Below are 23,379 nucleotides of genomic sequence, written 5' to 3'. Positions count from 1 at the left end.
TTAGATGCATTTAAAAAATCAAACTATTGACAAATTTATATGAATGGTTTATGTAATCCAGTTATTTTAAATGAGCAAACTGTGAGTTCTTTGGGAATATTTCCTATCCTGGGTTAACTTTGTTTATTTCAAGCTGACCTAAATGCTTTGAACAGGAGGAAAAAAAAAAAAAAAACCTTATAAAAATGCAAACTGTAAGAGCAGACCTATTTTTCACTCTAAACGTTCTTTTTTTTCCTTCACTGCTTTAACAAGTTCAAACTCCTCTTTTACTCTTCTGATAGTATCTAGCAAGAACACAAGACAATAATCAGGAATTTAGTACTGGAAAAAGAAAAATCTCTATGAATGGGTTGTCATCCCTTTCAGAAATGACCCAGAATGATCTCTGATCATCTCTCTAATTTTACTTAAGTCTCACACAATGTGTCAGTTTACTTATGCAATGACTTACACATGTTGCTGCTTTTCAGGGATTAATTTACATTCTAGTTTGACATTCACAGGACTGTGTTCTTCCTTTGTTTGAAATGCATTTAGAGACAGCTCTCAGTGCTATATTAATACTATAACAACTCTTCTCACCTGTTGTTTAACTTGTATACCTGAACTCCCTGTAAATCATAAGAAATATTCATTTAGGTTGACTCAATTTCCAATCAACTAAACATGGAATACTCTTTAATTCCTTCCCTCAGAATTTACTTCATAATACTAAATTTGATTTCCTCTTATTGCTTTTAATAAGAGGCAGCTTGTCTCCTCTGCCATCAGCCTCATGTGTGGGCTGCTACATCTCTATCCAAGAAGCATGACTTTTAATAAGGATCTCCTGTCATTTCCAAAGTCAAACACTTGATTGGGGACCACAGTGGAAGTTGACAAGCCTAATTGGCTGAGACGTGTTGCAGTGTTTGTCATCAAATTTAGAAAATAATCAAGAAAGGCTATAAGAGATTCATCACGAGCAATCAAAACTTCCAATCTTGATGACTCAAATGAATCCTCAAAAGAAATGCCAATGATTAACAAATGCAATTTGTATTATGGTGCAAAATATTAAGGGAGGCCTGAGTGGAATAGTACTTTTCTGTGTTTCTATATTTTCTTATTTTAATTATGCAAGTATATATTTGTATATAATACAAATCTTTAAAAAATAAAAGTTATTTGGGGTCTTAGAAAATCCTTAAATATACCTCTTTCTTTTTTTCACAAAAGATATACTGGTAAAATGTCCTATTTGTGTGTGTATGTGTGGAAATATGCAGGGAGGGCTTCAACAACTAGTAGTCCTTAGTGTTTCGGTCTTTCACTGAAAGATGCATTTTTAATATCTGAGAACATTATATCATGCTTTAGTTTACTATGATTTCCTTTAATTTTGACCGGAGCAAAAATGGAGAACATTTAATCGCAACTCTTGTTGGTTAGTTAGTATGGACTAAATCTACAACAACAACCACCAAAAAATGTTCTATAATAAAATATAATGACATTCTCTATAAGCATTTTCTGCAACAAAGTTAGTTCCTTCAAGCCCCTTTCCCAACACAATTATATCAATCCTTAAGAAGGCTGGAAGAAGAAATTGTATTCATTAGATTCTGTTGTTGCTTTAGCATTTTTTGTGGAGTTCTCCATTTTTGTCTAATTATACCACTTACTAGAATCGTTACATCATTTTGAAGACTTAAATGCCTTTCTTAGACATAAAGTTAATTTCTCTCTTGAAAGTATATAGTTTTAAGCCATCATGATAGTAAACAATTTTAGAACAACTTATAATGTAAAAAGTACTTTTCTACATGTCATTCCTTTTACTTATCGCTACAATCTAAAAGCAAAGAGAATGGAAGCAGAGACTGGTCTAGCTTATGGGTAAACTCAGGCCAAAGAACAAGTATTTTGACTTTTGCTTCAGCGTTCCATTGCACCATATTGCTCTGAATTATTTAGAGATCAATTACTGCTACCCATAGCCTTAAGAAAAAACAGCAGTCTTCAAAGAAAGAGAAAAACATATCTGAGCGGCACAGGAAATAGATGCCACAAAGTTACAAATTTTACTATTTAATGAAAAAAAAAAAGGCCCATCCTCTCTTAAACTATAAGTTTCCTAAAGTAAAGGAAATTATAACTAATGTAAGATGTAGGGTTCTTTCTTTAAAAGAACTGTATTTGTTCTTAAAATGCAGGATAGGTGAGTGGCCAGGGAAAAGATACTGCTACAGTGACCTCAACAAGAAGTGACAGGCAGACAAAATGTCGTAGAATCATTAGAAATAACAAGGAAAGCCCAGGTTTATAGAGGCATTTAATGTTTCCAGAAGCTGTCCTACACAATTCAGAAACCATTAGAGGCATCATTATTATAGGAGAGCACTGGCATCATTAAAGCTCTTGAAGACAGCTCTGCGCCAGTAAGGATTTTCATACGCTGAGTTATGTATTCTGCCAGAGTCCCGGTCACTCACTCTACTTTAGGCCCTTGGCTTGGGGCTGAATATACAAGGATATTTCTGTTTCCTAGAAGAAGACATGAAAATGTTGCATTTAGTTTTAAAATGTTTCCAATTAGTTTTTCTCTCATTTTAAAAAAGCTCAGGTATTTAAAGATGTATGTATCATTTGCTTATTTGTTTAATATATAAATTACTTAATTCCCCAAACATATGAGATAAATGAGTTGTTGTTAATGTGTAGACATCCCAGACACTCACATCATTCCTACAATCAGTTCTTTAAAATTAAGCACTAGTGCGTTCTTAATACTTGACAAAATTCTGCAAATAAAAAAAAAAAAAAGGGATATTCTTTTTTTTTTGGAGCAGAAAAAAAAATATGGAACCTTTAAAAAACATTTTTTATACTACTCTATTTCCTGTTATATGATGACTTCTTTCTTCAGAGGCACTCCTAATTTCTGGTGAAATTTAGTGGCCTATGAAAAAGTTTTACAAATAAATGAAAAGAAGAGATGATTGACAATCATTTTTCAACAAACATTTTAACATTACCTTTACTTTCTTTAGTCCCAATGAAATTTGTCATCAAATTTAGAAATGATTAAATCGAGTGCTTTATTTTAAAACAGCTGCCAACAAATGTTTTTTTCTTTTTAACTTAAATAATAGAACTGAGAAGAAATAAATGTCAGTGAGCCAAAATGTTTTTATGTGGAAAATTATTATTGTAGCCAAGAAAGCTTAGGTGTGAGAGAACAAGGTCTTAAAAGTGCATACCACGTTGGACTAGGCTCTTTTATGTAACCTCAAAACGGTTGCCTTTTACCTGTTCAGGATTTGGAAAGACTAGAAAGACAAGCACTTAACAGATCATGGCGTCTGATCACTGACTCACACGAGCTGTTTGTGGTCCTCTAAATATATGAACACTTTCCAGAAGAAGGGGAAATTTACATTATGTAAGTAAACGTCAGTCAGACCTACAAGGGTGAAGGGTCAAGATTTCTAAGTGATATTCTTATTTATCATAAAAACATTTGATTCAACCAAATTAGAAGAGGATATAAGGTTGACACATCTCCAGTCTTTCCTTTAGTCTCATCTATGTTTTCCATCAAGGGACAGAGAACCTGTAAAAAGAATGGGAAATTTGGAGTCCCAACATTATTGAATTCCGGGCCCATCATATATAAGCTGTGCGACTCTAGATATAATTTTTCTGAGTCTCAAGATCCTCATATGGGAGCTAATAATACCTACTCCTCTATGTATTGTGGGAATAAAAGGGTTAATGTATATAAAGCCCATAACACAGTGTTTGGTTTAGTGTAGATGTTCAGTGAACAGTAGGTCATAGCCCCTGGGGAGATTTAAGGAGGCAGATTATATGTATATAATTTTTTTTCTCTGTCTATAATCTTCCATTAGTAAAATGGGGAGTGTTTAAGGAAATAGAATTCAGGAGCCAGGCTTCTCAATTCAAACCCTAACTTTGTCACATAGTAATTGTATACATGTAAACAAGTTGCCCAATTTATTTCAATTTCCTTATCTGTATAACGGGCATAAGATTAAATTAACTTTGTAGGATTATTGTGAGAATTAAATGTGTTAATACAGATAAAGCACTTGTAATAATTCCTGTCACACAATCTAACCTCAATCAATATTAGCTATGTCAGTTGCACAATCCCTTATCCATATTCAGTAATCCAAAATATCTTGGAAAACCAAAAGTTATTTTTTCCTAAAACTTTACAACAAACCTGACTCTAATACAAGGCTAATTTTCATCTTTATTTAGCTCAAACATTGTGAATATTTATGCTTTACATACAGAAATAATATGTCTAATTAAGAGCGCTACATCAGACTCAGATTTTTAAAAATAATATATGAAACGTGAATGATAGTACTTTTTCTAAAACGTGAAAGATTCTAAATTTTGACATATATCTGGCCCCAATGGTTTTGGATAACTTATTATAGAATTAATACCAATCATCAATTAAAAGATCATGTATTTTATACCTGAAACTAACAAAAAATAACATGAATGTCAATCGTAATTTAGAAAATAATAAAAGTGGGGCATGGATTTTGAGAAGCTTTTCCTATAGTACTAACAGATTTATACTGATAGAGTCTGCAACATACTGGAGCTACCATCTATTTAGAAAAACATACTGGTCACTGTATCCTGGTTGTTCTATATCATGTACTTTCTGATACTTAATACTTACTAAGCCAAAGAAGATTCATTCAGTATGTGTCATTATGGTTGCTCAAACTAAAGGGCAAATGCTCCATTATTTGCAGTTATCTTTACAACCTAAACAGATCAACCTCACAATTAATCATTTTCACTTGAAAGAAACGGTTTGCCGGCTTGCTATCTTGCTTTGCCTTCATCGATCACAATGCAAAAAGGAGCTCCATTCTAATGATGTGTCAAAAATTAGTAATAAACTAAGACTAAGACATTAAACAATCAAAGAAAGGCAAGAAAAACAAGACAAATATGCAAAATGCCATGCATCTCTCACATATAAAAAATAATAAAACAAAGGAGCCGTTCAGTACACGACCTATGCATATTTCTTGATATGTGTAGACAATGGTTTTAAATTACAATATAAGGTCAGAAATTCCTCTATTCTCCTAATACATGCCCCTTTGCAATGTGGCATCACTGCTCCTACTGCCAAAATGTAGTTTCTATTTCTGCATGCCTTAAAGTTGACAACTAGAAAGTAGAGGAAATACGGTGCTATTTCCAGACTAGGTCTCAAGAGACCTAGCAGTTTCTGCTTTTGCCCTTGGAACCCTGCGATCGCCACCCTGAGAGACAGCATGATCTTGCCTCTTTGAAGATGAAAGGCCAACTGAGAGGAAGACTTAGCTGCCTCAGCAGTGCCTACTCCAGCCAATGCTCCAGGTGAATATAGCTACATGAGCGAGGCAGGCAAAACTAGTAGAACTGTGCAGCCAATACCTTGAAATGTGAGAAGTAATAAATCTTTGCTCTCCGAAGTCTCTAAGTTATGTTTGTTTGTGTTTGTTTGTTTGGGGGAAGAAGTTCATGGATCCAGCAATAGATCACTGAGCTAGTGATCAAAGATGTATTACAATGTCTGCAAGAAATAAACTACTCCAGCCAACAGCATGAGATCTGAAAACAATATATTTCTACTTCTTTTATGTCTCCTTATTATGAGTAAGAAACTGACCAATATTACTAAAAGTACAACTCTTAAAAAGAACACTTTAGATGATATAAGCACATTCGATTAAGAAGTTCAAGCAGGGGGTTACCATAGAAAGCTCTGGAAATTCTAGTCCTGTAATTACAGGATTTTACTGCATTGTCCCTAGGAGTGCTCTAGTTTGGGCTGACATGCCAAGACAATATTAAAATGTTTAAACATGTTTGAAAGCATCAGCAACTTTTCTCCATACCGTAGGCTAAACTCAGTTAAACAGCAATTGAATGTATCTCAAGAAGCATTTACTACCCTGAGGCCTAGACCACTGTCACTCTGAATGTGGCATTATCATATACAGTGGGGACTGTGCACGCCATGTCTCAAGCAGTCTTGCTGAATCAACTCAAACACGAATCTGCTGGTTGGGACATGAAAACTGCACTACAGCAGAAAAATGTATGGTGACTGCTTGGGAGCGATCAATTTATGCACATCAGAGATGTGGCTTCACTTTGATTTCTCTCTCTATATATATGCAAAATTAGAAGCAAAGGTTAAAGAAGTGTTGAGAGAGCAGAGTAGAAAGAGAGGAAGGAAGTGCTAGAAATGAGAGGATGCTCCAACATTGATCAAAAGAGTTTATAAAACCCCGGGAAGAGGCTGGGGACATTTACTTCACAAGTTAGCAATTGATTATTCCACTTAAAATAGACCCAGTTCTGGGTTTTTGGCCATTCATATTTATTTTCCACTGCAATGACTGACTGTAGCTTTCATGATTTTCCTTCTAGTCTCTTGCATTTTCTTATATTAGAAATTATTTGCTACTAAAAAAGTTGCAAGTATCAATTTAGAGTCACTTTCTAGTAATGATCTCAAATCTTCAAATTTTCATTATCGGACATAAAGTTGTGAAATATATCTTCTACAATAAGTTAATATTGTCTTTGTGAATGGATATATATTCTAAAAATAATAAACAAAGTCTCTATTAACTGCTAGAATATTGTCAATGGATTGAAGACAGTACCCATATAACACATAATTTGCTTCTCCACATAACACATAATTTTATACAAGTAAAGAGGTAGAACAAAAATCTGAAAAAAAATCACAAATTAAAAAATAACTCCTGTAATAAGTAGCTGTTATGAAATATCTAAATACTTAATGCAGATATGTTAAATATTACAACAAATTAAGTCCATATTTCAGGATATTTTAAAGAGGAAGAGAAACACTACAGTACCATAATCTGATATAAGGTTTTGAAGCATGTTTTTTAGATATTATTTTGCATAAAAGTCTAACATAGACTGTGTTAAAGTCCAATTCATGTAAGATGTAGAACTGTAATGTAATGTGATTACTTTTTGTGAAAGGACAAGTCGTAGTAATTTAAATTTACTGAAGTAATATACTAAATTTTTTTTAATGTGGCAAAATCACAATACCCATTCATTTTCTCCTTCGGTGTAGAAATCTTGAAAAGCTATACAATTATCCTAATGATATAGCTATTTTCAAAACACATTCTTGAACTTTTTTCATGGGATTACCTATTGAAATATCTCATAAGTCACACAGAAAAGCTTATCTGGTCGGAAAGGCCCCTATAACAAAAAGCTGTGTTGCGATAGCATTTCATTAGTTACTGTGTTTCTCCTTTTGTGCCTTGCTGAGGACGATTTCATGAAAACACTGAGTTTTGGAGAATTGTTGAGAGATGAGGTTCTGAAGGCTTTTGGTAGGAGCTGAAACAACATTTCTGGGGAAAGCTTTAAAATAGTTTGAACGGTGGCCCCTTAACTCTGGTCAATAAGCTGATCAGTTGAAACTAAACTTGGCCATCACAATTAGGACCTGAGGAGAGTTAAAGAGCTTGGGAGTACAGAGCAATTTAAAAAAAAAAAAAAAAAAAAAAAAAAAAGGAAAAGGAAGAAAATGATCCTTGATGACTAGCAAGCAAGACTCAATGAGTCGCTAAAGTGGGGGAAATCAATGAAATAATGCTGGACCGGTTTGCTTCATTGATTTTTGCTGCTCATTGAAATGTTTTCCTTTATTTACTTCCTATTTCTTTGGAGAGTGGCAAAGTCTCACTGTTGAACTACCACTGAAGCCTGAGACAGTCAGAGAAGCAAGCTCTGGAGATCCTTTCCCATCTGCATTGTACCTTCTCATGCTGCACGGATGCAGAGGCACTTCTCATGCTCCAAGTGATGCTTTTACAACCTTTCTGTGGTGGGCAGAATAAGGGTCCACTGTAAAGACGCCTACGCCCTAATTCTCAGAACCTGTGAGTGTGTTAGGTTACATGGCAAAGGGCAATTAAGGTTTCAGATGCCATTGGGGTTGCTAATAAATGGATTTTAAAACAGGGACATTATAAGGATTTAGGCTACAAACCAAGGAATGTAGGTAGTTTCCTGGAAAAGGCAAGGAAACAGATTCTCCCTTCAAGCCTGTAGCAAAAATGTAGCCCTGCTGAGACTTCGAATTTAGACTGAGGAGATCCATGTCAGACTTCTCACCTACAGAACTGTAAGAGAATAAATCTTTATTTATTTATTTATTTTAAGACATTAAGTTTCTAGTAATTTGTTTCAGTTGCAATGAGAACCTAATACATGCTGCCACCAATCTCTGGTTAGTGGAGGAACAGCATAGACTTGATGTATTTGATCCTTTCTACCTATATTTCATCCATTAAAGGAAATGGAGTGAAAGATCTTTGATTTTCAGAGTTTTCATTGAATCATGTTTATCTAATTTTTGAGCATCTGCTCAAGTATTTTCATTTTTCCCTTTTGAAAATTTTACTACATCCTACTATGTAATTATCTAAGTTAATTGTATATGACCGATCAACAAAGTTCAACTTTTTTTCTGTTCTGGAAAGTACTAACTGCTCACTTTTTTGAGTGACAACATCTTTCTCCTAGGTCCCTCAATGAGAGCTGTCGCTGGGCTTATTACCAGAGATACCATTTTAATACATTCTAAATTTGGGTATTGTAATTCCCAAGAAGAGAAAAGAAAGAGAATTTGGCATAATATCTAAGAAGCAGAGCTGGATCCCAGGGCATAACTCTAAGGAAGTCTTTGCCAGACTTATGGTGCTTTTGTCACTTTCTAATATTTGTTACTAAAAATGTCACTTTCGTTTGGTTAGCTTGTTTCCTTCTGAGTAATTAGCAGCAAACTGTCTGATAAAAGGCACCTGAAGGATTATTTTAAGAATAGAAAGTAGAGTAACAAGTCTCTCCCTAGTCTAAACCCCTTTTCTATAAATTTCATTATAATTTTCATACTCCATATTTTTACACAGAAGGCCCTTCAGGATCTGGACCCTGACTACCTCTTAACCCCCATTTTCCACATTCCACTTCAGCAAACCTAATGTCATCATTTCTAGAAAGCATCCTGCTGTTCCAGGTCTTTGCAATATTAATGTGTTACTTCGTCTGGTAGTCTTTGCCTTATCATCTATCTATCTACTACAAATCCTTCAAAATGAGTTCTGTGATGTCTCATTCTTGTATATGCAAGTATCTCAATAGAAACTATTACAGGCAATGTGCGAACTAATTTCAGTTCAACAAATTTTATTTTGCCTTTTGGTAGCAAACTGATGGATACATTTTAAGTGGGTAGGACCTTCAGTATTTTAGATCAGTGCTTTCCAAACAGGATCATGATTCACTAGTTGGTGGTTGAATCCATTTAGGGAGTCATAACCAGTTCACATTATTTTGTGATGATGCCTTTGTTGATTTTTTAAAATATATGTATATACGCATACTTACATGTGTATACTTAGTCTCTATATAACATGATATTTATTAATCGTGTTACACTGACAAAAGATTGAACGTCTATAATTTAAATCATATCACATGGGAATATGTATATTCTTGGCTGTTTCTGAGTAAGCTACATATTATATCATATTTAATACAAAATATGATAACATGCACACAATGTCATGTAAATTTTAAATTGTATTTTTAGCTGTCATTTCAAATTCTACTTCAGAGACTAAATTTTATCCTTGTTAAAAAGGAATTTAGATACCTTAAAGAATAAGAGTTAGTCACATCCTCAATAACCACTTCAGGAAGTCTACTGTAAATATAGTTTCTTACCTTGAGATTTTCTGAATTTACAGTTAATTCCCTAGATTCCAATTTTCTAGAATTATGTGTAATTGTGATGAGCCTTCTCATAATCCACTTAAATCCTCTGATAGACTTTGATTTATTTCAATAAGCAAAATGGCAACAGACTCTTTGAAAAAGGAGGACTTAATGTGACTTCTTAAAGTCAAATAGACATTAAGATGTAGGACACATTTAAGCTGTCTAATTGTACTGTTGGTCTAATGCCTAAGTATTAATCTATCACAATGTCAAATTACATACGTTTAAGCTTTTTTATTCTTTTTTTGTAAAATGTGTCTGTGCTTAACAAACTCATAGTGTAAAAAATTCAGGAGTGCAATTAGAATGTCATTTCTTCTGCAGATGACTTAAGAAAAGCATGAATCAGAGCTTAACAATCAGCATAATTTCATAGATAATCGTGGCAAAATTATGGGACTGTGATAATTCAAAGAAAGGAGTACAGTGAGACTAGCAGACAGTGACGATCAACTATTTATCTCCACCATCTGCCACGCATGCTCTTTATTTCACTCTCTCTCTTTTTTTTTTTCAATGTTTTCAGTTTTGATTTTGCCAGCAGTGGGCATCACATAGGAAAACAGCTTTCATGGTGTAAACAGATTTTCCCATGTGTTCAATGAATTAGTTTCACTGGCTATTCTGCAGCTCTTAGATGAAGAAGACCGGATGGAAAGAATTAATTTTAGTAAGCTTTTGTGTCCTGGCCAGTGTTTTGTACAATTTAAATGAATCAGTCTTCTAAGAAACAAAAAAAGATGAAATTACAAGTATTATAACAATGAAAATCATCACTAAAGCATATGCTTTGGGAGTTTTCTTTAAATGACATACTTAAAATTTATGTGTACTGTATTAACCATTGGATTGTACTCTGTGAGTGCTTAAATGAATAATTTGATGGGAACCTTGTTAATTTGTCAGCCTTCTCTGGTTTGCCAATTAGCCAAGGACTAGTGGAATTGGGACTTGTTATGGCAGGACATAGAAACTCAGTGGAAATTCCACTGTTAGAGAAAATAAGAAGAAATAAACTTCATGGCATAAAGCTGGCATGAAGCTTCCAGGTTCAGGAAAGATAGGTTTTACTCTTGTGGTATCATAACCTGCAAAAGTATATTTATACATTTATTCATGCACTCATTCGTTCGTTCATTCAAAAAATATTGATACATTAAGTCTATCTTAAAACTTTACATATATGAACTCAGTCCCCACAGTAACCCTGTCGGACAGGTTGTATATTACCTCCATCTTACAGATGAGGAAACTAAGCCATGGAGAAGAGTTTGCATATAGTGAGTGATAGAATGAGGTTGGAACCCCAAGCAATCTTACTTAAGAGCTGTGCTCTTAACCTCTGCCCCATACTACCTCTCTGTCAATATCACATCAATGTACTATAAACTCATGTCATAAGTTTTAAAGATATCTTCTTTGTTTAAGCTGGATTAAAACAGAAAAGCATTTCCCTATTCATAGAAGAAAATGGCTGGAAAAAACAGTGTCCTTGGATGTGAGATATAGCAAGAATCTCAGCCTTAGCTTGAAATAAGGGGAACATTTTTAGCTTGAACAGATAGGAAAGTGAAAACTGGAGATGTGTGTGTGTGCATGTGTGTGAATGTGTTGGGGTATGTGTGTGTGTGTGTGTGTGTGTGTGTGTGTGTGTGTGTCTGTGTGTATGTGTGTGTGTAGGTTCCAGAGTCAGAATGACATCGAGATGTGACTGCCTCCCCCTTTTTTTCCTCACAGCTGTCCCTCAGTTCTTGAAAGGGATGAAGCATTTTGTAGCCAAGTCAAAATAAGGAGACTAAATTACTGTGTTGGTAAAAAGCCTCAAACTTCTATTCTTAAAGCCATATTCAGCTAAAAAATTTTTTTATCTTCACAATATAGGTTTATTTTTAATTCTACATGGCAGAAAGTCACCTCCATTTTGAGGTTTTGGATCATTGTCATCCCAGAGACAGAAAAGCCGTGCTTGGAACCCACAGTGTGCTAGGCTGAACTGAGAACAGGAGATGTCGAACCACTTCTTGGTGAACTGAATGTGAGAAGTAGAAATAAATGCTTTAAGAATAGAAGAAAGAAGTATAGACAGTTATTTCTGGCAAACAAAACATCAAAAAGATTATGTAGGACATATTAATCACAATTGGGTTAGTTAAATTGGGGAAAAATCACTACTGATTTCGTAAGAGAAAATGGACACAAAGTGATATTTGGGCTATACTGATCCCACTTGATTCCCCGTGTTGATCAGGTAATTGATTAAAATCCAAATCTTTAGTTTATTTGACAATCTATCATTGCAATCCATGACACTGAGATTTACTTTGTAGGAATAGGGAAAAAGCTATGCAAATAAAAAACAAATGAGGCAAAATGAGCAGTGCCTTCAAGTACATACATTTATATACCTCATACTTCTTCATAATTGTATCTTAGAGCACAAAAACCAAGGAGCTATGCATGGCGTAAACCTTTACTTTCACATCTCTTTATTGGAGGGAATTAGCGAATCAGAGTGGTTAACATACTGGGATCTGAGCAGAGGAGGTCTGACGGGAGTTCACGTTGGGTTACTTGCCAGCTATCTCACCTTGAACAAGTTACTTAACCCTACCTCATTGAATAGCCCCGAGGATTACATGAGAAAATGGATAGTAATTGCTTGGCAAAATGATCTACATGTAGAAGCTCTTAATATGTTTTTCTCCTGTTACCACTACAATTGCTCTAACTACTATACAGTGTAACTTTTCCACACATATATTTGAATGGTAGAATGCTAATTCTAAATGATTGAAAATTATATATTTTTACTCAATGTCCTCTTTTCTTGGCATAAGTTAAAAGAGTCAAGACATTACAATTTTAGAATATCTACCCACTAACAACAGTAAAATGACGGTTTTCACATGTGAAAAATTATAGATTCATGTATTTGTGTTATAAATTATAGTGCCAAATATATATACATCTTTTAAATTAAGCCCCAGAACAGTAGATAAAAAAGACATTTTGTAACATCAGGTTTATTTTTAAATTATTTAAATTAATAAATGTTTAAAATGCACATTACAAGAAGCTTAGAAGAAGACATGCAAAGTAATTTAATTTCAAAGATTAGGTGTACATAAGTTAATGATTTTTCTCTCAGCATTGTATTTTATAATTACTAGCTATTCAAAGTTAACTGAAACAATCTATTGTGACTTGCAGGTATATAATAATAAAGGCTATAAATAATAATTAGTACTCTGTCATCTACTTAACTAGGTATAATCTCTCATTTCCCCCAAAGAAACACTTTTTACATAATTACTATTTTGTACATTTTAAAATCAATTTTTTTTTTTTTTTACTGCTTAAATCCTTGTGTGTGTTTTTAAAAATTTTCATATGAGGACATGAAAAGATGCAAAACTGAATGGTAAAGATAATATGTGCCTTCAACACAGTATAATCTCTAAACTATTATTTGCGTGAACTTTACAAGTAGACCAACATTTTTAAAAAAGAATTTAATCTTCGGAATCTTTAAACAAATCAGAAAATATAAAAGGTGCAGAATACCAGTTAATGTGCATTAAATTACCTTCAAAAAGAGGAGGAAAAAGTTAAGAAACAGCTTCCTGCTCTGCATGTTAACGAGTCTAAATAATGCAGAGCTAAAGTGCAAAAGCAAGGAAATTTGAAAGGGAAAACAAATATCTTGAGACAACTTGTCTTTTAAAGTAACTGTCAAGGAGAACTTGCTTTCTGAATAAAAGCTAGCAATAACTTAAGGGATTCATTTATCCCGTAGGCTGTATAAGAAGTGTCATTTAACTATTAAAAATGTTGTCCAGTCAAAATAAGGACTAATTATCTGCTCATAAAAGGCCTATATGGCTTCCAAAGAACACATGGGGATTTGGCAGGATTAAATACATTTGGAATTTAACAATCAGGTTGAGGATTCAGAATAAGATGATCTGAGAAGTATGACTATTTATACATTATTCATGAATATGGAGAACCTGTAAAGTAAAATATGCTGCTCATGATGTGTCCAGATAGTTAAAGCTAAATATTCCCAGATAGTATCAGACTGGATTTGAGTTTAAAAAAGTACTTCCACATAAATAATGATTCAGATGTAATAATGATCGCATTGAATATTTAACCCAAGGGCTACCGACCAAGAAGGAGAAGCACTACGTACTTTTTCCCGCTGGGAAAGATATAATTAAATCTGCTATCTTGTAGAAAACTAAAGAGATCCACATTTTTTTTTTCTTCTTACAAAACGGAACTATTTACAGATAAATCAACAAGCCACTCTAGATTAGGTTATTTTAAAATAAGTCGAAGTAACTTAAATGAATTTTCATGAGGGACATGTCTTCCCCTTTCATTGGACCATTGTTATAATAAAATGTTCAATGCTGTTTCTATTTGGAGTTTACAACTATTTTTCTATGCATATATGAAGAGCTAACAACAACTACAAATTCTCAACTAGCAATCATATTTTCCCGACTGTATTTTAAAAGATTCAGTAACATAAAAAACAATCCACTGAAATAAAATATCTCAAATGACTAAGCATCCACCTACTTGCTAGAAACCAGCAATATCAGCATTAAATAAACAAGTTATTCCTAAATTTTTAAGCAATCATTTACAGATGATAGCCTTTCCAATTTGTTCCTTTATAGTTAAGGGAACAAATCATAGCCACCAATATTTTATTCCCACTCTTCCTTTCTTCCTTCCTTCCTTCCTAGTACTATTCTGTTATATTAAAAAAAAAAAAACTACTAATTCATATATGCTGCCTCTTCTTCTCAAAATGTGTACTAAATAAATATTCAACCAGAATTGTTTGATTGAAAATGTCTTTTTTTTTTTTCCTTTTCCAACACCTGGACATAAAAATTAGAACAAAATGTGCAAAGGACATAACAACTCAAAGACATTTATCTCTTTATCTTAACATGGACCTGTGACTAGTGACCATATGCAGATTATACTAAGCACACCAATATTCATTAAGATAAATATCTAAGCTGTCATTATAAATGGCCTGCATTTATCTTTGGAAAGTGGTAAAGACAGCTTCAGGCACACACAAGGCTATATAACTGTAAGTTACCATCATCGTCATAATCACCATCATAGGAATGGATTATACAAAGTGCCTGACACAATTTGGGGACTCTTTTCTACTGCAAGAGAAGAGAAAAATGCAAGTGCTTGTGTGTCCGCTGTCAAGTGATTTATCTATAAAAAATCTATAAACTGCAAAAGGTATAAAAAATGTAGCCAAATAGAGAGCCTGGAGTAGACATACACACTTTCTAATCCCAACACTTACTGTATGGGCTTACGCAAGCTAATGAATCTTGCTTAGCCACTGCCTTCTTACCCACTTCGAGGGATGTTGTGAAAAATAAACAAGACCCTTCACCTCCGATTGTTAGATATGTTCACATAAAAAGTTTTCAATAAGTTCATGTTTAGGAAATAATGAAGGAATAAAGGGAGGCTTGACCTTGATTCTGTCATTTATCCTTTCCACTATACCTAATTTTCAGTGAACATATGGTAAACATACAAGAGATTACAAAAACAAAAACAAAAACAAAACACACACACACACACACAAAACAAAAAAAAAAGAAAGAAATATAATTTAAAAAGTCTGAAAGGAAGGAAAATGGCAGAAAAGTTAAAAAAGAAAGGACTAAAGGAACTGGAAGAATTATGAGAGAACAAAAAGGAAGGAGGAAAAGAGGAATGAGGGGAGTAAGGGAAGGAAAGAAGGGAAAAGGGGAAGAGAAGAAAGAATGTAAAGAAGGAAAAAGGAAAAGAAGAGAAAGAGTATAAAGAAGTGAATTAAAGAGAAAAAAACAGTAAAAACAAAATAGAGAAAGATAAGAGTCTCTCAACCTGATATATGACCTATGAAAGAATTTATATTCACCATTAACTTTATATCGATTCTCAGCTCTGTTTTAAGGTATACTATATAGACTAACTGTAAACATTGAGTCAATGGTTACAGATTTATGACCGATTAATCTAGGCAAGAGAATTTAGAAGCTGTCTCTCTCCTTCTTTTTTATGTGTATGTGAAGGCTGTAACATAAAGCTAAAATATAATTTAAAAAATAATTCTACAGGGTATTAACACATAGGCATGAAAAATAACAGAGAATGAGTGAGTCGATCAATCATTTCCTATCATTAAGAATGAAAATATGTGAAATGAATCTAAAATTGGAACATTGTAGACAAGTTAATGAAAAACTATGGACCCAGCAAGAAACAAAAAACTACATTAAGGAGAAAAAAATATAGACCAATGACAAAGAAGACTTGAACATTTTATATCATCTGACCTTAATTCCCAAAAGGTTTTAGTAGCTCTATAGTGATTGAAAAAGGAGTAAGGCAACAGAAGCTGTTAACGATATAGATTTACAGTTTTTCTTTTCGCTTTTCTTTCTTTACACTTGATTCTAGAGCATTCAATCCACTCTAGAGTTTTCTGAATGTTTTTAACTACTCTTGTCTTTTTCCTGTGTTTAAAGAACATACACTTTAAGCTCTTTCTTACGTTAGTGTTTTAAGTGTTTTAAGTAAATATTCCTGTTTGTCAGAAGGTTCTCATGTGTTTTTCTTGATCTTTTTTTTTGGAAAGGCCACCCACCCTTGGTTGACCTCACGGATTCCAAGGGCCTTGTCAATTTATAATCGCTTATAGTTTTTTTTTAACTTATTTTTTACTCCTACAGCACCTGGTCTTTCTAGGTGGTCTCTCATCCAAGCACTAAACAGGTTCAACCCTGCTTAGCTGCCAAGATCAGAAGGGATCGGACTTGTTCAGGGTGGCATGGCTGTAGACTCCCTCTTGATCTTTAGGTTTTGTTCTCTTGCAGCGTAAGCACCAAAATTACAGCTTTAAGTTGAAGGCAAAGCACCCCCAGAACAGATTTTAAATTAGATACTACTCAGATTGATATTCTGTTTTCTGTTCTTTTTTTGGTTAAGGGTTACTGAACACAATACATGTTTTCAAGTAAAATCTTTTTAAAACTGATAACATGATGGATTAGCTTCTCAGGAAGGGAAAACTTTCAAGTTATGTGAATTATCATTCCAAAAGAAGAACGACTAATGACCTAAAATTAGTAGAGGGTTTACAGTATTCCCAGTGGCAGATTTCAATTCCCTTTCGATGTAACAATGGCAAAGCTCTCGTCATAATTTACACAAGCTTTACTACTTTTTTGCAACGTTGGACATGGATTTAAGAGAATAGCAGGGTTTTATTAGTCTTTGAGGAGTCATCATACTCAAATGCAGCCTTCTGTACTCAGTGATGTATTCAACAAATAGTGCCTGGGTATCTCATACCAAGGGATTGCGGGGTCTCACAATTAATTTAAACATGGATCCTGTCTTCATGATTCAGAGAATCTAGGAAACGAAGACAAGTACATGTGTAAATGTAATCCTGTTAGAAATCAATGACTTTCATCAGAGAACTCTAAAACATTGTGTGAAATGTTCAAGGAAGACTAAAAAATAAATAAATAAAATTTAGCTTTGGTTATTGAACCTGACATAAGAAAATCTCAACTTTGGTCCACAGTTCACATTCACACATTCACAACAGATGTCATTAATATTATCCCCATACACCCTTCCTAACGGAAGCTGACCTCCACTTCCAAGTCCTTCTAAACATCATTACTCAGTATTGGATAAAAGATGAAACCATTTTTCCATCCACGATTATAGTGGAAGCAAATTTTTTAAAATAAATTTCAGCCAATTATCTCCATCTGTCATTCTATTCTATAGAGAAACAGCTATAGTCTCATCCAAACTGAAAAATTCATGTTTTTAGCAATCTCATAATGATGCTAATATACTAGTAAGAAAAAAAATGTATTGACTTAATAAATATCCTAGAAAATTGCTTGGCACATTTTAGATACATGATTAATAGTTGTGGAATAAATGAATTGACTAATACTAAAATATTAACTATGTCTCAGCAACAAAATACTTCTATTTGCCCTTGTCAGATGCTTCAAATATATACAGGAGTCTTGAGTGTTACTTAATGAAAAGCTCAGTACCTTAAAGGAAACAAACAGCTCTAATATATAGCATCCATTATGAAATTGAGTTGGACACTATAGCAGGATGTAAGAGTTTAGCCTAGGCAAATTGGCTTACTGACTTTCTATTCAAAACCGATTCCAAAGTGCCTTTACCACTTTTGTAGTTGCTTAAGATTTTAAACACAATCCATCACACACTATTCAAAATTCACAGATTTTCAGTCAGAAGGCTATTTAACTTATGATTACGATTGGTGCTCACACGTAACCCTGGTTTACAATAATATTGGGGCTCACTTTTAAAAAAATCTTATTTGGACTCCTCTATTCAACTTGTATTTGAAATTATACTGAGAAATGAGTAAGGGACAAGATTTTACAGGAATGACAAAATCATGACCTGTATGGAGTTTTTCAAGTAGCCCCATTAAATACTTGTGAGAGTCGCCATGCCAACATCATTGAAAATGCCATGTAAGTGGCAAGATGTGAACTTTGTTGACCTCAGTTACTTCACATGTAAAGCAATGATATCAACATGTCTAGCTAAAGCTTTTGATGTGTTGGTAGGCTTTCGTGGTGTTACAAGTTTCTATGAAGCCCAAAATGCTCATAAAAGCATTTTGTTTACTGCCTATAACATCAAGAAAAGTTCGTGAACAATGTTTATGGAAATTTTATAACCAAATCCACTTTCGATGATCCAAACATATCTCAAATTTTTCCAGAGAATTACTGCTCTAACAGTGTCAGACACAATAGTACTTACAGGGACTCAACAAAGATGGAAAGATACTTCAAGATTTTGAGCACAAGACAGGTTTTTCTAGCATCAGAGTCACTTACTTACTTACATTGATTGTAAGTAGACTTCTTAAGATCATTTCTCTCCCCTCTAGTAACTAGGTCTGGTCTTGTAGGAATCTTTAAAACTACCGAGAGAGAGATTGTTATACATTCCATAGCTCCCAAGAATAGAAGAATGAAGAACTGTCATATCATTATTTTTTCTAGGTTCTTTGTAGATAATATCATTTAGGGGGAGAAAAAGAGAGAGAAGCATTAAACCATACCAGAGGCATCTGTATATAATAGAAGATTTTCTTATCCATTTTGCAAGAAAAAGAGTAAATGTAAATTCAATAGTGATACCAGACTGAATTCTCTGAGCTAGTAAAATGTATATTTTAAAATGATTTTCTGTTGTGTGAGATCCAATTACTTTGTTAAACTGCTTTAAAATTCAGTATCAGTTCCTCCGGTCCATGATTATCAGAAGGAAAAAGATATAAAATATGTATTTTTCAAGAATTATCTTCCTAGTTATGTGAGTCATAAAAGCAGTTCATTACATTATGTTGCTATTATTACTTATGGTAAAATTTAAGAAAAATAAGTATCCTACAGTTTCGATATAGTGAATTAATATAGCTTAAACAATATGCAACATGAGAAACATGTAAAAAGAGAATTTATTAGATGATCATGCTAACTGCAAAAAATTTGAAAATGAGCTAAAAATAAGTTAAAGAATTCATACTAAATAGCTGCACATATTTCACAGCAAAACTGTGAAGTTATCACATCAATCATCTTACCAAACTTCTTTTTTTTAATCAATTGACTATCTTAGAGGGAATAAAAATTATCCATAATAATAATAATAATAATAAAATTCAGACGATTGATAATAATACTTAGCATGATTTAAAAAATCATTACATGCAAAAAAATCATCAAAATATCCTGTTTGTTCGTAAGCTTCTTTGTGTTCTTCGTTCAATATGTGCAATTCCGTTAAACTCAAGCTAAACATGACAACTTAATTTGTGATGTGCTATTTATTTTGTACTGTATTATACTGTGTATGCTGTTCCTTCCATTTGTAGATTTTCAGTAAGTAAAAGTGAGGGAAGGAAAGCAAGGGGTCAAAGCTAACAGCAAAACTGAATCAGCGCAGCCCATGCCAATGAAGTAATGAAAAACCGCACTGTTCTTACAGCGGCAATAATGAATATAAATAGACAAAGGACGTTGAATAGCGACTGGGAGAAAGAGACTGAAGCATCCATTTCAAGAAAGATCCTTTTTCTGCTATCACAGATAGCTTTGTGGACTGGCTAAATTAGGATGCCATATAACATTTTCATGCTTTAAGAGAAGTCTTTGAAAGACAGCTCTCACGTGTTTTTATTTAAGGGATCTGATTTAATAATAGAATTTTGCTTTGTAATAGTTGTACAAGCTCAAGTTTCTCTCTCTTTCCTCATCCTCTCCTTTTCTTCTTATCTCTCCCTCTCGCCTTTTAATGAGCGTGTGTGTGTGTGTGTGTGTGTGTGTGTGTGTGTGTGTGTGTTTGAGGTGGCTGCCTTTGAAATAAACACTGCTAAAATAGATCTAATAAACTTTCTGCTGTAATGATACCATTTAATAGAGGGCCTAAAAACAAGCCAATTTTGTATCATTAGGAAAAAAAAGAGCATTTTGAATATAGATTTCAGATGATTTATAGGCCAAGGTCTGGATGATGATAATGGTGGCTAAGAGGCCGTATCTCAATGGATTCTGGATGTTTTAAATAATGTCAATACACTAATTTTTTATCTACCCACAGATGACACACAAATATATAATAACTCATCAATTAAATGTCAGAAGTAGTATATTTATAATTATATAAGGTGATTTCTATTGACTAGAAAAATCTTCAATTAAAAAATAAAATAATATGAAAACTATTTGAATGATAGGTTTACTAAAAATTAAGTACTAGAAATACTTGACTTTAAAAATTCTAAAATTAACTATAAAGTGACAACAAATTAAGAATATAGCAAATTGTCACTAAGAATTACTTTGTGATTTTGCAAAATTTCTCAGTTATACAGTAAAAATTCAATAAATAGAATATCCTATTTTATTGTTAAAAACATATTAAAGATAATTCTTGAAACTACAAACATTGAAATAAACTTGTTATTGCAATTAGGTAAGATTTTGAATTTGCTTCTGCAGTATGATAAAATAAATGAATAAATGAATAACTTACAGGATAAGCCATAAAAACACTTAATTTTTGGTTCCCCTATGTCATTCACAAAAAGTTAAAAAAAAAAAAAAAAGGTATTTATACAGAAGAGGAGAAAGCAATATGTAACATGTTGCCCTGAATAAAGATTTATCCTGCTTAAGTTTTTAAGATATAATACATCATTATCGCTACAATTAAAATGCAACAACATGTATTTAACTTTAATAATACAACTGTTTTGTAATTGTCTCTTAACAGGAAACCAATGGAAAATTCCTTCAACTCGTCATTTGACTTTGATTCTCTCTGAAAAAGGAATATGTATGTGTGTTTACCAAACATTGAATACAAAAAAAAAAAAATGGAATTTATAGAGTTTATGTAATAAATATTAGATGACAGCAATGCTAATGAAATGCTGGGCAAGCAAAGGCAGTCATAATTTGAACAAAAACTTGATCTCTGACAATTCAAGTATTTTTTAATAAACAATTTCTAAATACAAACAAAGGAAGGTCAATTTTAATATTCAAAAACATTTTTGCTTATAGTAATAGACCTGACTTGCTTTAAAAAAAATAACAATAAGAATAAAAAGGGATCACAAAAAAATTTGAAAAATGAATCAGCTTTCATCTAAACAGGATTGGAACAATTATACTGAAATTCATGTAGTATAAAGAATAGCAATCCTAAATAGTAAATCTGACTATTATCCCAAATAGCATAATTATCTCCTCTACTAAATATTCTATGCTCTTTTCAAAAGGATAAGCAAAGGGACTAATTCTCTGTAGTTATGCAAATCTCTCCTAGAAAGAATACTATTGGTAAAAACCATAGGTCAGTTTATTTCAAGATAATATACCAGGTGCCCACATTGTCAAAATACCTGCATTATAATTCCATTCCAGTTGCTGTTTTCTAATTATGAAGTTCTTCTCAACAGGAAACAATCCCACAGAGAACTGAAACAATTTATTTTAAATACTGTAAACAACAGAGAGACTCTGCTTCATAGATTTGAGATTTCTGTTCATCCTGAAAGCTCACAGCATGTCACGCCAACTGAACATACAGTGTTGATAAAGATGATAAAGATAGATTCTCATTTCAAAATGCTTTGCCTCTTGAAAGACCTTAAGCAGAGACTCAAATGACTTAGATTCGTAGCAGTAATTACAAATATTATATTTTCTCTTTTTGTCCTAATAATAGCTTCTACTGAAATGCAAATCATTGTACAAATCAAATACACCAAACCTAAGATCTTCTCTTGCACATATAGTGCAATAAATAAATAAACAAATAAATAGATAAATAAATAGGCACAATTCTAGACACAAGCCTTTAAAATTGTGAATAATGGATTTTTAGGTTAATGAAATGTCTATAAGTTTCCTATACCACATATTAGCAATTAAATCTTATCTGTTTGCTTAAGGGAAGAAACACAGTCACCAAACTTACTCAGTTTGGTCAATTGAGGGAAGGTTTCCATTGCTACTTAGAGGAAAGTATATAAATAGTCAGCTACAAGGGATTTTTAAAAACCTTCAGGAAAATAAATATCTGTTAATTGACATCTGTCTCCATACTGGACTTTTAGAATTTATAAAAATGACATCTATAGAATGCTTATATGCCAGTCCTGGCCCTAAGTGATTAGTGACTAACTCATATAATTCTTTAATCTTCATTTTAGAGATGAATCGCCAAAGGCTAAGTCACTTGTCCAAATCACTGTGCTAGTAAGTCTCCTAGCCTGAAATTGAACTCAGTCTGTGTCCTGAGTTCATAGCATTCCAAGCAAAAAATCAAAGCTAATGGTTAGAGCCCAAGAGCAAAACATAAAAATTATAACTTTTGCAGTAATGATTTGACGCTGGTGAGATTTCGAATTAATTATTATAAGGAACATTAGGGTTGGGAAGTGCCTTATTTTCTACTACTCGCTTTCAGGGTGTCAACAAGGCAGAATTGCTTACTGTTAGAATATACTATGTTTCACAGTTCTGTGTTCTGAGTGGAATTGTTGTTGTTCTTTTTTGTTTTATCATGAGTGGAGGAGACTGTTCATACAGGAAAATTTGGATAAAAATCCATATTATTTAAGAGAGTAAGTTCCTAAAAATATTGAACTTTTGCTTAAATATTGTTTAATACTGTAAATAACAAAATATGAATTGTTTGGTCAAACCAATGAACTTCTCATAATGAAATATTTTATGGCATATATGAGAAGATAAACTAGTTTTAAATCTTACAGCTTAATTAGCAAAACTCATTTTATATCTAAGGGACTTTACATCTTTTAATTTCCATAATTGAACAAATAAAACTTTTGTAGATGCTTTTCCG

The 23,379-nt window shown here is 33.0% G+C and overlaps 1 protein-coding gene across 9 annotated transcripts in view; it reads right to left on the bottom strand.

Annotated features, from left to right (window-relative positions):
* The window catches only part of PCDH7 (protocadherin 7), a 386,475-nt gene that overhangs the window by 6,133 nt on the left and 356,963 nt on the right, over nucleotides 1-23,379 (bottom strand). The window contains exon 4 of one of the 9 annotated variants that reach the window (XM_036227590.1): nucleotides 3,582-3,598. The exons of the other annotated variants lie outside the window; for them this stretch is intronic. The gene's annotated coding sequence lies outside the window, so the exon portion shown is untranslated. Of the gene's footprint in view, nucleotides 1-3,581; nucleotides 3,599-23,379 lie in introns of those variants that run through there. 9 annotated transcript variants of the gene reach the window in all.

The sequence above is a fragment of the Rousettus aegyptiacus genome, unplaced genomic scaffold (assembly GCF_014176215.1).
Source record: "Rousettus aegyptiacus isolate mRouAeg1 unplaced genomic scaffold, mRouAeg1.p scaffold_m13_p_10, whole genome shotgun sequence".
Lineage (NCBI taxonomy): Eukaryota > Metazoa > Chordata > Mammalia > Chiroptera > Pteropodidae > Rousettus > Rousettus aegyptiacus.
The sequence above is the reverse complement of the archived record's forward strand: the minus strand, read 5'-3'. Positions and strand labels throughout refer to the sequence as shown.